General features: G+C 40.1%; 1 protein-coding gene and 1 long non-coding RNA gene across 3 annotated transcripts in view; one reads left to right on the top strand and one right to left on the bottom strand.

Moving 5' to 3' along the window:
- The window catches only part of htr4 (5-hydroxytryptamine receptor 4), a 194,704-nt gene that overhangs the window by 177,018 nt on the left and 2,618 nt on the right, over nucleotides 1-15,068 (bottom strand). The window lies entirely within an intron of this gene.
- On the top strand, nucleotides 4,743-9,192 carry LOC308409206. 2 transcript variants are annotated; one of them, XR_013973962.1, is made up of 5 exons: nucleotides 4,743-5,064; nucleotides 5,763-5,828; nucleotides 6,179-6,334; nucleotides 6,787-6,879; nucleotides 7,177-9,192. It is a non-coding gene; the product is annotated as an uncharacterized lncRNA (long non-coding RNA). The 2 variants fall into 2 exon arrangements; XR_013973963.1 differs by lacking the exon at nucleotides 4,743-5,064 and adding an exon at nucleotides 5,140-5,220.

Raw genomic sequence — 15,068 nt, 5'->3', positions numbered from 1 at the left:
GACATTTAACAGAGTTAGAAGTTAGCAGGAAGTTAGCTCGCTAGCTTCTATCTAAATACAATATAGCATGTCCTGACTGCGGGATTTTGGAAACAAATTCAAACATACAGCTCTGCTATAACTTCCAACATAAATGAAGACAGAAAACTAAACAGCAGTGACGTTTGTAGGGTTACTGAAGTTTGGCTAGCTGGTATATAATGATGCGCTACGTGACCGCTAGCGACACAGCTATGTTAGCATAACATAAACAAGCTAACTTTTTTTCCACTCAATAAAAGTTAACGTGAGTGTTCTCGGTGGTCAGGAACAAATGTGATCGCATGGCAGGATGCTGTAAAAGGACCAAACTTCAGCCAGGAGAACAACTGAGATAATCCATCCACAATACGAGGTTAGTCATTCATATACTGCTGCATGGGCTGGGCTGTAGTTACATCCTAAGGTTTTAAAAACTGAGCTTAAATAAATGATTAGCGGTAATAAAAGCCGAGGGAGGTCAACAGTGATCACTGACTGTTTTAGGAGCTTTTTGAGATTAAATAGAAGAAAATACATAACATTAAACATGTTAACAACACAAAAGCCATATTAAACGCAGACTACTTTAGTAGGATTTGTCACGTCATCACTTAACGACCGGATTAGTTTAGCACAACAACAACAACAAAAAGGCGCTCTCTCACCCAGGAAGCACACAGTCGCAGAGAGAGAGCGCGTCGCCCTGTAACCATGGCAACTGTAACGCTGCCTCCTGGAACAACAGAACATAGCTGTCAAACAAAACCCAAACAGTCCTGACCCGCCACAATATGAAACAGGAAAATACTGCCGTGTAATCCATTTATTTCAACAAAGTAACTGTATTCTAAATACCACCTTTTTAAACGGTAACTGTAACGGAATAAAGTTACTCATATTTTGTATTTTAAATACGTAACGGCAGTACATGTTTTTTCTTTATTGGCTCTTACCGTACTTATTTAATTCACTGATATTTTGTGTTTGAATGGTCACATATTGATGTTTTTTCAGGATTTCTCCTTAAGTCTTATCAGCTTGTGAATAATGTGTGAAGCTCTTCGAACCTCGCTAACATGCATGAAACGTGCAGATAAAATCTGAATCGTTGATCTGAGCAGCCCTGCCATTTGATTCTGTTTGCTTTGATTTATGTGGGTCAGTTCATGAAAAAGGTCACCTGTGATGTCATAAAAGGTAAAACTGGAATTATTAAAGATTATTATTATTTATTAAAGATGACTCCAGCATTTGGCGACTGTCGGGAGGAAGAACTCCCGTGGAAAACCAGCACCAGCATATGATTATAGACTCTTGATCTTAATCCCATTGCTTCTATTGGAAACAGTATCATGTGACCATGTGACAATTTCAGGTCACTGTGTGTAACGCCACCTGACAAAAAGACAGGATTATTAAAAACCAATATGATATCTGTAAATGCAGATTATCATTAAGTTCGACTTTGTTGTGTCGTTGCTTCATCCTGTTTGTATGCTGCCCTTAGAATGTGACGGTAAACACTGTCCTCGCTGATCACTGCTGTACACTGTGATGTTTCCGGTAGCGTAACTCGTATGTGTGAGCTGAGCCGCACGCTGTGATTTGACCGTTTACGTTTCTGTGACTGAGACCCGATTCCAGCCTCTGTGACCAGCACACACACACACACACACACACACACACACACACACACACACACACACACACACACACACACTCATGCCATCGTGTAAACACGCCCCGCTCCAGGCTTCTCTTTTCTCATGTTCCCTTCCAAACTATTTATTAGACAGCAGCAGCTTCTGCCTCACTCTCAAAGCCAAATGTGAAATGAGAAAGCCCCGGAGAGCACTGCGCTGCACAATAGACCAAACTCAGCTTTTAACACAGAAACTCTGCATGTGGCTGTGTGACAGCCTCAAGATTAATGTTTGTGCTCATCAGGTTGTGATTTCATCGAATCAAATCAAATCAAATCAAATCACTTTTATTGTCACATCACATGTGCAGGTACATTGGTACAGCACATGTGAGTGAAATTCTTGTGTGCGAGCTTCACAAGCAACAGAGTTGTGCAAAATACAATAATGTAAACAAGCAAAATACAAGAATGGCTACATCTGAAACTAATAAATATATGTACAATATATAATATCAGGCTACCTGTGCAGGTTTAAGCTTTTGGGGTTTTGCACAGACACATAACTCACAGCAAAACAGATCTACATTTCATTTCCATCTTTACGTGCACCAACTCTGAAATTTAGTTGCAGCATCTCTACGTTTTCCTCTATGCTGTCCACGAGAAGAGGAAGATGCTGAAATAGCTGCTCTTGCCCCCCGGATGCTGCCCTCTTTCTGCCAGTAAGACCCGGCGGTTATAAACAGTTGTCAGGGAGGAGTTTAAACAGCGGCTCCTCGCACACATTTAAACGGGCTACAGTACAACCATCTCATCACTCACATCATCTCTCACGAAAGGCTCGGATGTTTGTGATAAATAAATAGCGTGAAGCTCAGCGCTTGACTCCTGGCTTTTTTAGAGCCTCTGAGTAAACCGTCGGCTCAGTTTACACCAAATATGTCAGTTTTTAGCTTCCGGTGCTGCTGCTGTGTCACATAGTTTGAATTTTTTACGTTTCCTGCAGGAATTCATTGACGCTGCTTTGAAAAGAAAACAGCAAACAGCAGCTGACTGTGTGATAACATCCTTGACCGAACTTCCAGCTTCTCTGTTGCTCAGCGTTGCTCCAGACTCCTACACTACGCAGCCTCCACCCCCACTTGAGATCCATTTTGCTCTGCTCTGCTTGGTTTTTGGGGTGAATCTCAGCTCGCTGTCCTGAGAGAACAGAAATGGAGTGTGGATCACATCACCGCGTACGTGACAGGAGGAAGCTGCTCTCAAACCTCGCTTTAGGAAACACGATGGTGTCTCAGGCAGTCGTTTCTGACTCACAGCTAAAGACGCTTTACAGGAACAGGACAGGCTAATATTGATGTGTGCACATTAAATCAGTACACGCAACTTTAAGTGAGAATGAGCAGCAGGGTCTGTGCACCTGTGAAATCACAATCAGCACTCAGGAACCAGTGAGCATCCTAAATCACCCTCGGTGCACTCACAGTCCTAGTTCATCAATGACCGGAGCAGCACGCCCTCAAGTAAACCTTTACCACTGCTGAACAACAGTATCAGAATATCTGAGTCAAAGACAGCAGCATTGAAACACAAGCAAAAACAAAGACTAAAGAATCAAATCAGAAAAGAGAAAAAGAGTCAAAATTAAAGATGTTAAATCTGCAACAACAGCTGCTTTTTAAAATCACATACACACCTGTTCAATGATTTAAAAAGGACTTAAAGGCTTTTGAACCAAACAAAGGAATGACAGCTCTGAAGCTCCTGCGGCATCATTAAAGTGGACAGGAACAAGTCCCTCAGAGTCTCCGCCCACCCCCTAAAAATGGCAACAAGATCTACGACTTTCTTTTCTCACCATTCAAAGACGGCAAGGACAGTGTAAATCCAAACAGAAGCAGAATTATATCATGCTACTCAAAAAGCATCCACCTCAGGCTCTCCCAAAAAAAGCACTTAACGTGTGCAGATCCGGCACAGACACGCGTCAGCAGCAACGACTCTAACGTGAAACAGCGATGCAGGAAAGCAAACAGACCCCGGAGTCTTCCTGTGTGCTTCAGCTGGAACAAATGGCCTGAGTCTTATTGAAGGTGAATGCAGACTGGAGCAGCCTGATGCATAAATGATGAGAGACGACATTTACTTTCTCACATTTGGGGAATTTTGCTGACTTTCTTATCTGGACTGACTTAGAGTGTACCAGCTCACTGAGTTCACCTCCACGTGTGATAACTGAAAAAAAAGATCAATAAAACGGAGCACAGATCAGAATAAAACAGCTCGGAGCATTAAATCAGTCCACATAAAGACTTCGAGTACCTGAACTCATGCAGCTGTGCAGCACACCAACACAGAGGACACTCAAAGTCGCCCATTGCATCCTGCAGGGATCCTCTCTGTCACACTTTATTTCTTTCACTGATCAGCAACGCGAGCCAAAGGCCTCCTCCTCAACGTCGTTCGCTTTTATTCTCTGACACCATCCCTGAGCTTGAACTTTAAGATTTATGTCTCTGCAGAGCTGTAACATGAACAGAGAGACTGATTCAGTGAGGTTAGCCTCCTGAATACTAGAGGAGAACACACCGAAGAGCAACGTCCAACTAACCCACATTCACAAGTCCTTTTATTCATCCAGCAGCTGGATTCATTATACTGAGGCTCAGGAATCAGAAGGTTGGCGGTTCGATCCCTCGCTGCTCCCGGTGCATTTATCAGAAGAAACGTGTTCGTGTGAGTCAGGCACGACACCCAGAAAACGAGCCACACAAGAATAATACAATCATAACAACAATGTAATAAATAATAACCATATACAGTACACACACACAGCAGCATGACAAGCTGGTTGTCATGAAGCGTCTCGCAGTGTGAGTGAGGTTGTCGAGCGGAGTGTCTGAGGTTAACCTAAAATAAATACCCTCTCTCTCCCGCAGTGCACCTCCCCGCCCCTGCTCCTGCCCCCGGCATCACCTCTCCTGCCCTTCATGCTCTTTTTCTTTCACATACGTGTCCCCTTTTGTATTTTTCGTGAACTCTACACTCAAAAAAATGAATGAGGTGGATTGTTCAGTGTATATTAATTATTTATTTTCATTTTACTTAAAATATATGTTTTTGTTAAGTTAACATATGTTTTTCTAATCAAGTCTACGTAATTGTGTCTATTATTCAACGTACATAATACTAATGTGTTACTTGATCGCATAACATTTAAGTTAAGTCAATTAGGATCGATATACCTTGTATATCCACAAGGTGGCAGTAATGCAAAAACAGTTGTAATGAAACCGCGCAGAACAAGAAGGTTTCACGGCTTGTGCCTGCTCATGCGCAAGACTTCAAATTTAACTGAAAAAGGCTGTTTTGGCGCCAAGCTGCTGTTTCTTTGAGAGGTAAGACCACTTTTTTCTTTGACTATGTTGTGTAGTATCTATATGTCCAGCATGGTTATATTTTGCGTTTGTCTTACAAGACATGTTATATCGTTTGCGTGCGCTTGTTTTACATTAGTTTTACTGGGTCCTGGACATGCTTATTTTGTGGACTGTGTAAGAAACATTTTTATTGTTTTTTGTTTTATTAAGGGATTAGCTACAGGGGTTCATGGGGTTATTCTTTCAAGGGGTTATTTTTCCATTTGCTGTCTTGGGATTCCTTTTCTGTAATCCGAGAGTCGGAAATATCGAATAGGATAGCAAGGATAGCATAAAGTGACATTTAAAATCCAAAAAGTCAAGGGCGAAAGCCACTGTGACACCATTGTTCTGCTCTATCAGTAATCTGTATTATGTAAAAATGGTCTGTAAATACAGCATGTTTCCTAGCGGAGTTATACATATCAATGTAGTTATAAATTACAGTTTGTGAAAGTACACACTTAATTTTTTTAATAAAATTATTCAAGACATATGAGTGGACAGACAATGGAGGTCGACAGACCTGGTGATAATTGCTTCTATAGAAAGTTAGCACATGGCAGTGTCAATCTCTTGCTTTTCTTCTGAGTAGTATTTTATTTAGTTGTAATTCAAACAATAATTTGCTTCTTGAAATTAAGGAATTAATTATTTTTTTTCTTTATAAATCTCAGATCCTGCCTTTACCTGCTCCCTCCTATACTGATGTGGTGTATGTGGTATTGCTGAGCTTGTATGTGGTATGTGAACTGTTATACTTTTAAAAACAAAACTGTTTTATAAGTTAAGTTTTCTTTTGTGACCCATCCCATGCCCCTGTTATTTCTTCTCCACATCTGAACCATGGTAAAGGTTGCAGTTCAAGGGCCTGAGGCATGAAATTCTTTTCAGATCAGCTGTGATCAATATTTTTTGGAACTTGATAAATAACAATAAAAGCTGTAATGGCTCCATTAGCATTTTGTGTAAATGTTTGTGTTAAAATGATAGCTTTAATGAGGTCTTACTACATTAGTTTTAGTTTGTATATGTGTACATATAGTATGTATATTTACAGTACAGTATGTTGTGTTTGTTGACATATTTTCAGGTGGAAGCAGAATATGTGAGGATTACTACTGCTGCACATGTTCCAAGGCTTTTTACACAACTTGACCAATACACTGACCAGCTCATAAAAGTCTTCAAGAAAAAAGGAGGCGTTGCAGGGAAGAAAATTAGACAAACTTTGGCCCCAGCCACACAGGTGCGTTATTCTGTTGGTAGCAAAATATTATGGCTAATAAGATCATTTTCAAATTTAAACAGCTAGTGTATGGTAGCTGCACAGTGCACTTACATTTATATTAAGCAAGACAAAGTTTGGTACTCAAAACGTTGGAAAATTTAAATTACCTAAACATATGTAAAATCTGATCCCTTGATTTAGGTTAAACCAGAAGTGAATGTTTTTATGTTATGTTTTGAATGCAAAAAAGATGATGTATTAGTTTGTCTTTACCTCCATTATGGACATATCTAATGTGGTGGAAACCCTGCCCAACAGGTTAACTATTCATGTCCATGTGATGATTAGTTGGTCTTGTGTACATGTCTATCTGTGCAGTGGATATGTCATTCATTTTGCGTATAATGTGAGTTTCTGTCATCCTAAAGTATATCTGTTTTCTCTTCCTGTATCTCTGCCACTCTCTACAGAAGGAAACCATTGAAAAGGGGAGGGAGTGTGTCCTCAGGGCACTACCTTTTTACCTGAATGAAGACCCAAGCATCCTCTTCAAAGAATAATTGGTTGGTAATTTTAGTTTAGTTTTTTATCTGTATTAAACCAAATTTTGAATAACTAATGTTGTTGCATGTTGTAATGTTGTTGTTGTTGTAATTTGCATGGAACCTGTTTAAATGTTTTGGGAAATCTTCTTGTATACCCAAACTATTTATATTTATCGTTGAATCTGTAGTCTAAAATAGTGGCGCACTGGGGTGCATGTTCCTAATATTGTGTTTACGTCATTAAAGGGTAGCTTTGGCCCTTTTTCTTTCTTTTTTTAAAACTGGATGCCATTTTTCTATGTTTTTGTGTCTAAGCTACAGCTGTTCAGAGGGAGCTGGAACAAATTACCCTTGCTATCTTTACCATCGAAAGAGCTGATGCCAGCACTCCTCCAGCCGATGTGGGTGTAAGCGCCAGACGTCTGCTTTATATTTTTATTTACGATTGAGTTCATGTTTGTTTTATAATTCATAGATTCATTACATAAGTCATCTTTTCAGGATTAATAAATGTGAAAATATATGTGTTTACATAAAGTAATTTTAAGTCACTGTTTTGGGATTGGAACCTAAAAGGGGGTACCTCTCACTTTAATTATGTAAGTGCAATAGTAGCATGAAACCCTGTGTGAGAGGGAAGGGGAGGAGCATGGACAGAGAGGTTAGGAGTCTCACGGTTTTCTGACCGTGTGCACAGCTAGTTCTGGATAACTGCTATTTTTTGGAACTTTCATGCTTTTTAGGAAGGAGTTCATTGTTACATCTTCCGTTTGTAATAAATAAACAGTCTTCAAATCATAATGCAACTGGAAGCATTTCTTTTGGAAACCAGGAACACGCGTCAGCCATAGACTCTTCTTTTTTGAACTTGGTTTATTGGAAATTACCCTACAGTGGGTATAACCATCTAGTGTGTCCTGCATGACCTGGAAGACCTGGCCTCTGCATGTGCACTCTTAATGGGTGGGATATATGCACTGAATCTCAGTTAACCTCAAGACTGAAAGCTAAGAGACAATCAAAAGTATTGAGATTTAAAGGATTTAATTGAGAGATGATACTGCACCAGAAATGTTGAAGGGTGGTGTGTATATTAGCGTTCAAGGCATATTGTTATGAGGTGGAAATATGTTCATATTCAGTTTGTGTTACATTGTGTGCATTGTAAAGGTAATTGCAATACATACTAAAATTAAGGGTAAGTTAGGAGGTTGATCTGATATCCTCGTGTTGGTGTTGTTCCCAGATCATCATACTAAATGTTGTTCCAGGATCAACATTGCAAGTGACCAATCAGAATGTTGTGACGTCATACTTTTGCGACTTCGGGAAAAACCGGCGTAAAACAAAAAACTGTACTTAAGCTGCGTGAAACCGCCTCTGTCCGCCGATCAACTGACCCTAACCCTAACCGTAACCCTTTAATAAACAGTAAGCAGAATTGATATTGTCCTTGCAACATTGGAATTTCATAAATGCACGAATGGCTTGGAATAGAATAACGTCACAACAATGTGATTGGTCACTTGCAATGTTGAACCTGGAACAACATTTTCATGATGGTCTGGGAACAACACCAACACGAGGATATCAGATCATCCAAGTTGGGAATGCAGGATGAATGTATATTTTGTGGACTTTTAAAGACGAACAATTGTTTCCATGTTAAAATGTTTCCATCTGAAGTTTTTTGCCCAAACACTGGTAAAATAAATGTTGACAGTGGCGAGTGTTAAATGGTTACTGCTGTGCTGTTGCAAAAAAACTGAACGCTGACAAGCTGTTTTATTGTTAGACCATAATGTTGGCATGTTTTGTTAAAGTTTTATTTGGGATGGTGATGTAATTTTCTTTGATTGCTAATATCAGTGGACTATTTATTATTATTATTATTATTATTATTATTATTATTATTATTATTGTTGTTGTTGTTACATTATTTATTTTTTTTAAATTGTGGCTGTTGAGGTGGACACTTCACTTTGCATTGTTAAAGGAAAGCACTTCATTGGCATTGTGTTACTGGACTGACCCTAAGCAATCATTGCAAATAGCAACTTTGCTATCCATTTTAGACACTAAAAGAAAAAAACACTCACAGACCTTACTAGCATCACATGTGCATAACTCAAGTGTCATCTTATCAATGTGTTATGTGATCTTCAATGCGTTTTTTTTTTTCTTCTATTTCTGGTAGATACAGACATTTAATTTAAAGTCTTGATGTTGCATCTGTCTACATACTGTTAATTACTAACCCTAATGAGCTGTTGTGTTTTATTTTGGACTGGGTTTACACAAATGCTCACTGAATGTGTTGGCAATAAAATAAATTTAAAAAAATAAGTTGGATGTACTTAATTCATTTGTGTGGAACCTGTTGACAAAATAGATTTATGTAAAACTAATTAATAAAGCACAAGGTGGCTGAAAATATAAGATTTGAATTAATCTAACTTAAATTTAACATTTTACTGCCACAAATAAGAAATGTGTTGAAGTAACTAATCTAAACTATCTAACCTGAAAATATATCATCTATGTTCATACAACATAACTTGATTTAGTTAGTCTTAAATATGTCTTGTTAATCTTAAGTAGTTTTTTTAAATTAGATGAACTAAAGATTTTTGCTTTAAACTAACATAATTCAATTTCGTGGAACCTGTTGACAAAATAATTTTAATTAAAGTCAACGTTTCATTTTTTTGAGTGTAGCTACCCCAATTGTCTCCCTCGCCGCCTCTCTGTCTCTGTGTGACTCTCTCTTTAACCCTGCTTGCTTCATTATGCCTCTTTATTATCCTCCTTCTTCTGCCAGTTTTTGTTTCTAAATGTCCTTTTGTTACCTCTGAACGCACAACAGTTTAACAGGTCATGGCAATAATACCCTACACACTGCACACAATGGGACTAACAACATGGGAAAGCTTTTTTGTTTACACAATTTTTGGATATTTTGTGGAAACACAAACAGCCAAATAACTTTCTCCAGTTTTTGTCTTTTTTTAATTTGAAATGAGCGTGACCTCTCCTGCCGCCAACCACATTAAAAGAATCTGTAGCAAACAGGAAGTGAAGCGCTGTTTTTACAACAACCTTTACAGGATTTTATCAATCTTCCACTCGATCCCCATCGCACTCTGCATCCACGCACATCTTTGTGCTCCTGTGTTTCCCCATGAAACAAGTTTAGAAGCTTCAGGTTTGACATTTCCTTCTTTGACTGAAGTGTGTCAGGCTGTGGCGCAGTGTGCGGGTGCTCTGCTCGGTCTCTTAAAGTGCAGTTGGTTGCAGCAGGCTCTGGTCAGGAGTGACCCTCTGTGAGGATGACGCTGTCTGACTTCCTGACGGACAGGAAGCAGCATGTGAGGCTGGGAAAGAATGTCTCGGACTCCCGGACCATCAGCACCGGCTCCCCTCAGGGCTGTGTTCTTTCTCCCCTGCTCTTCTCCCTGTAAACCAACTGCTGCACCTCCACCCACCAGTCTGTCAAGCTAATCAAGTTTGCAGATGACACCACCGTTATTGGGCTCATCTCGGACGGAGATGAGTCTGCCTACAGGAGGGAGGTTGAACGTCTGGTGTCCTGGTGCAGCCACAACAACCTGGTGCTGAATGCCCAGAAGACAGTGGAGATTATTGTGGACTTCAGGAAGCACACAGCACCACTCCCCCCCATCATCCTGACTGACACCCTCATCACCTCTGTGGACTCATTCCGCTTCCTGGGTACCACCATCATCCAGGACCTGAAGTGGGAGCCCACCATCACCTCCGTCATCAAGAAAGCCCAGCAGAGGATGTACTTTCTGAGGCAGCAGAAGAAATTCAACCTGCCAACACGGACGATGATGCAATTCTACACCGCAATCATCGAGTCCATCCTCACCTCCTCCATCACCGTGTGGTACGCTGGAGCCACTATCAGGGACAAACAGAGACTGCAGCATGTTGTGCGCTCTGCTGAGAAGGTAATTGGCTGCAGACTCCCATCTCTGCAGGACCTGTACACCTCCAGGACACTGGGGCGTGCAGCTCGGATCTCAGCTGACCCTTCTCACCCTGGACACAGTCTGTTTGACCTGCTCCCCTCAGGCAGGAGGCTCCGGTCCATTCGCACCAGAACCTCTCGCCATAAGAACAGTTTCTTCCCCTCTGCTGTTGGACACATGAACAATAACCGTATGACTGTTCCCACCACTAACACATGACCCTACGCTGTGTTCACTGCATCATTCCATGTTTGGCACTGATCACCACCTGCACTCATGTATATATCTATCTACTTAGTACTTTTAATTCTTATTCTTATTTTTATTTATTTATTTATTTATTTTTTCATGTCTATTTAAGCGTAATTTATGACAGTATGTTCGCACTGAAGCACCGCACCAATTTCCTAATGTTGTAAACCTGCTCAACATTTGGCAATAAAACCCTTTCTGATTCTGATTCTGTGTAAGAGACCCTGGCTGACCCATCACAGCAGTCACAAAGTGCTGTACACGAAGGATAAAAATAAATAAATAAATAAATAATAAAAAAGTAATGAATAGACAACATAAACAACACAAAAGGTTAAATGTAAAAAAAAAAAAAAAAAAAAAGTAAAACGCATTGATCAACAGAAGGCTTTTTTAAATAGAAAAGTTTAGAACTGTTCTTTAAAGGATTCCACACAGTCAACCAAACATAGTGGTGGTGGTAGACTGCTCCACAGCCTTGGTGCCACAGACTGAAAGGCTCTGTCTTCAGTCGTCTTCAGTTGTGTACGGGGAACAACCAAGAAACTCTGAGTCTGTGAGCGAAGACAACGAGCAGCAGTGTATTTTGTAAGAAGCTTGGATAAATAATATGGGGCCTGGCCATTCAGTGCTCTGTGTGTTAAAACAAGAATTTAAAACAAATTCTAAAATCTGTTGCTAGCCAATGTAAAAAAATTATAAAATAGGAGTAATGTGAGCTTGCTTGCTAGAACGTGTCAGTAGCCTGGCCGCTGCATTTTGTATAGCTTGGAGGTGAGAAAGAGATGATTTGTCCAAGCTGGTAAACAGGGCATTACAATAATCTAAAGGCGATGACACAAATGCATGAACAATTTTTTCCAGTTCAGCTAAGGAGATCACATGTCGCAGTTTAGAAATGTCCTTAAATGAAAGAAACAGGAACGAGAAAAGATTTTACATGTGAGTCAAGGCCCAGAGAAGAATCAAATATTACTCCAAGATTTCGAATATTTGACTTGGCAGAAGGACAGAAAGAGGCAAGAACCTGACTGATTTTTGAATGTAGTTCAGGAGGAGCTACAATCATGTTCTCGGTCTTATTTGTGTTTAAAACAAGGTAACTGTTTGAAAAACAATCAGAGTTAAACACTGGACTAGGGTGGACAGCCTATGCAGCTGATGAGGCTGAGGACATATGCAGTTGAATCATCAGCATAGAAATGATACGAAATGTCACTAAAAGATTGAATAATGCCAGCTAAAGGAAGCATGTAAAAATAAAATAAAAACCCAAAACTGAGCCCTGTGGAACCCCGCAGGTTAAGGGGACAATGTTAGAGGCGAACCTGTCAGTCCTAACAGAAAAGGTCCTTTCTGATAAGTAGGAAAAAACAGTCTAAAGCAGATCCATATATACCAGCCAAAACCTTCAGTCTGTTAAGTAGGACTTTGTCGTCAGTGGTATCAAAGGCTGGACTGAGATCAAGCAAAATGATCACAGAACAATTCCCTGCATCAGAAGGGATTAACAGATCATTATAGACCCTTAAGAGAGCAGTCTCAGTGGAGTTCTGCTTTTGAAAGCCAGATTGAAAAGGGTCAACAATCTGTAATCTGCCTTAAGGACCTGAATTAATTTTCTACAATTTTTTCTAGTAATTTGCTTATAAATGGCAATTTTGAAATAGGCCGGTAATTACTAGTAGAGACTTACTACTAGGATTACTAGTAGGATCTACTAGGAATTGCATTATTGTATTAAACTCCTCACTGGAGGGGAGAGGGAGGGGAAACGGGGGGACAAAGGAGGGCTAGAACAACTGAGCTGTAGTGTTTTTTTACACTGTGCAATATTTGAAATATATTTTTTTTATATTCAACTGTGCAATAATCACTGTGCAATATACTCACTCAAATGTGCAATCCTATTTATCCATATGACATATTCTGTACTCTCAATGCAAACTAAGAGTGTGTAAAGACTTCCCCAACACATCCACCCTGACACTGCTGTTGATCATCTATGTGCAATATCTCAGTCTTACCATGTTCTGTGCAATATTTTTGGCTCATGTGCAATTATTTTGGTCCCAGTCTGTTTCAATGTTTCCTACGCATACACCATGTATATAGTTCCACTCACATATGTATACATATACACTGTTTTTTATTTTATTCTATTTATTTAATTATTTATTTATTTTCCGCCTTCGTTGTATATTGGTTTCTCTTCTTCTTACTTTAGCACCTTTGTGGTTCAGCTACCCAATTTCGCTGTGCAAGAAACTGCACAATGACAATAGAGCTCTAAGTCTATATGGCATATTTATGCTTATATCCTTACTCTCATTCCCCTTATTGTATCTGTAACATGCAACTTCTGTCGGTGCCGTGCTACTGGAAACTGAATTTCCCGGAGGAACCCACCCGAGGTATTAATAAAGTTTCATCTAATCTAATCTAATCTAATCTAATCTAATCTCATCTAAACATTGTGCAGTTACTGGACTTTAAAATGCCTCTTTATGGTCCAACTTCTTCTAGTTTCTTTTGCAAATTTAAAGCATAATGACATACACCAGTATGTCATTGTGCATTGTGAATATATTTGTCAGAGAGTGCAACACTGACCCTAACCTGCACTGGATGTTTGTAATACTGAATCTGATGCTAATAGTTAATACTGCTGCAGGTCTGAGTGGAGGTTCTGCCACCAGCAGCTGGCCTCCATCATACTCAGGACGTTGGTCCACTCATCGTCTTCTGGGATTTTTGTTGTCCTCCATATTAACCTGCTCTTTCTCTCTCTATCTCTCTCCTTTGATTTGTTCTAAGTGCTGATTGGTTGCTGAAGCTTGATGGATGTGTATAAAAGCACGGCACCTTGGTCCTTCTCTCCTGCTACATGATCTCCATCAGCACCGTCATGTTTCTGTTGATGCTGCGGTGGAGGGAGTTACCCACAGTACTGTTCTGGTTTCTTCTTCTTTGGTTTCCAGGTCGAGTTTAGGGCTCGTGATCTTCTTCATCTTTCGTTTGTTTTAGCCGGGCTCTTTTCTTTGGGAGTATTTTCAATGTTTCCATTATTTAAAGCAGCATTGTGGCATCTCATGTGCTGTGTTGCTTTGAGACAAAAATTTAGGGAGCGTAACAACTCAACTGAAAGAAAACAGACCCACTCCATGTCCTGGAGCCCGACACTGTGGATGCAGCGGGTAGCTGTGCTTATGATAAACTCCACATGAGTTTAATGAGTCAAAGTGGTGGCCCCTCCCACAGCTGCTGGGTCTTTCAATAATCACCACCTCTAATAAAAAGGAGTTGCTTATTAAGGAATCGACTAATCAAAGTCTGTTAATGACTGTTGCTTCTACTCTGCGTACATCGATACACAGTAAGGGACGCTCTTAGATCTGCTGTAGAGCAGATCCTCCAGGTTTCTTTTTCACTGTGCAAAATTGACAAGACGTCTGACATCGAGTGGTTTGAATATCAATAAACAGCCAGAGCGATAACACATCAGCTGTGTTAATGAATGTCACAGCCACGATACAACATATGGAGGAAGCCCCCCAGCTCCTATCGCAGGGCCACAGTTTAGGTTTCACAGTTAATTACAGTCACTTTTATTGGCATCGTAAATCATCATTACTATTAACAACTGTGTGCCTTTTATGATTTCTCACCTCACAGTGAAGCTGATTTAGTTACTGCGTTTGTTCCTGTCTCACACATGAAACACGTAACCGCTGCATCCAGAGCCCAGGAGGCTGAAAATACATCTCATCAACATGCAAATGTTGTAATTGATCAAAAGTATGATTTAAATCCAATTAATTATGCAGCTAGGCTCATAAGAGCTCTGCTGTCAGCCTGCCAGGTGTGAAGCTACAGCACAGGTGGAGGCAGACAGCGACCACGTCACAGAGACGACCGGCTATAGATCCTCAGCAAATGCTGTGTGTGTGTGTGTGTGTG

Source organism: Rhamphochromis sp. 'chilingali' (genome assembly GCF_963969265.1).
Source record: "Rhamphochromis sp. 'chilingali' genome assembly, chromosome: 13".
Taxonomy (NCBI): domain Eukaryota; kingdom Metazoa; phylum Chordata; class Actinopteri; order Cichliformes; family Cichlidae; genus Rhamphochromis; species Rhamphochromis sp. 'chilingali'.
Note: the sequence above shows the minus strand (reverse complement) of the source record. Positions and strands in the feature narration are given on the sequence as shown.